This window comes from Lipotes vexillifer, unplaced genomic scaffold (assembly GCF_000442215.2).
Source record: "Lipotes vexillifer unplaced genomic scaffold, Lipotes_vexillifer_v1.1 scaffold591, whole genome shotgun sequence".
NCBI classification, from domain to species: domain Eukaryota; kingdom Metazoa; phylum Chordata; class Mammalia; order Artiodactyla; family Lipotidae; genus Lipotes; species Lipotes vexillifer.
The window spans coordinates 3,431,447-3,432,849 of NW_006791954.1; positions in this window are offsets into that span (position 1 = coordinate 3,431,447).

The following is a 1,403-nucleotide window of genomic DNA, read 5'->3' on the forward strand; positions in this document are numbered from 1 at the left end:
TCGCCCTCTCGCCGCCTCGCGGGCTCCTCGCTGGGCCCCAGCCCCGGGGCGCGGTGCCAGGCGGGTGGGCCGGGGGCGCGGGCCCCGCCGGGGTGGACCAGCTGGGAGGGCGCTGGCGGCCGGGCGTGTGGGTGCGCGCGCGCGCGGGCGTGTCACCGAGTGTGCGAGAGCGAGTGTGTGTGTGTGTGTGTGTGTGTGTGTGTGCGCGCGCGCGCCGGCGCGGGTGTGTCACTGCGGACTGGAGCGCGCGCGGCGCGAGCACGCGCGTGTGGCCTGAACGTACAAAGGGCCGCCGGGGTGGCGGGGAGCAGGGACGGGAGGGGGCCGGCGCCTCGCGCCCTCCAGCTGCACTGCGGGACCCCGCAGCGCGCGGCCGGGCCTGGGGTGCGGGGCGCGCTCACGCTCCCCTCCCCGCTGCACCTGCTTCTTCCCCCCAGAGCAATCCTCAAGCCATGACAGGGACAAATGCCTAAAGTGGGGGCCGGCATCGGAGGAGGGGGTGCACCTCGAGGGTGCGGAAACTTCTCGGTTTCCTAGCCCGTGCGCGCCTTAGGATGGAGAAGCATTCGGGGACGGACGGGGCAGGGAGGGACTGGGGGACTACTCTTCAGCCAAGGTGATCTGCGGAAGCCACAGGCGCCCTATGCAGGGAGAGTCTGGACCCTCCTCTGCCTGTGCCGGGACGCCCCCCTAGCTGTCTCCTTAGACCTGGCTTAGCCAAGGGGACCCAGTCCCACGGCGCCCCCTGCTGGGCTGTCTCCTTGCCCCCAGTTCGGGTGGCGGCCCCTCCTGGAGGCTTCTGCTGGAACTGCAGCGGCCCGTGCTGTGAGTGAGGGGAGTCGGCCAATCGGCTAAGCAGGACTCCAAAGGAGGGCGCTCCAGCTTCTGCCCCTTCTCACACCTCACTTGGCGACGCCATTGCCACCTCCACCGAAGCCTGCAGAGCGCCAGCGCTGCCCCACCCCTGCCTCACTCCCACCCCCTCCCTGTCCCACCTTGGCCTACCTATTAGCTCCACAGACTTCTCTGGGTGACTCTGTCCCCTCCTCCTCCTGTCCTGGTTGCTTGCTCTCTCTCTCTCTCTCTCTCTCCGGTTCTCTGTCCTGTCCCTTCTCTCCCAAGCTTCTCTTGGAGAGGGGAAGGTCCCCTGCCCCTTTTATTTACTCCCGGCATTCCCAAAGCCAGCTTAGATGGGCAAGAAAGGGACACAGCACATCTCTTCTCTATAGGCCACCAGGTAGAATGGCAGGCAAGCATAGGGGCAGGAGAGGAGACCCCACCCCAAGTGGCCCAAATGACAAACCGGTTTCCCCACTTCCTGGTCTACCCCGTTGCAGCCTTAATCCAAGCTCTCCCACTTTCCTTCCCACCCCCCCACCCCCCACCCCCGGCCTGCCCTGAGC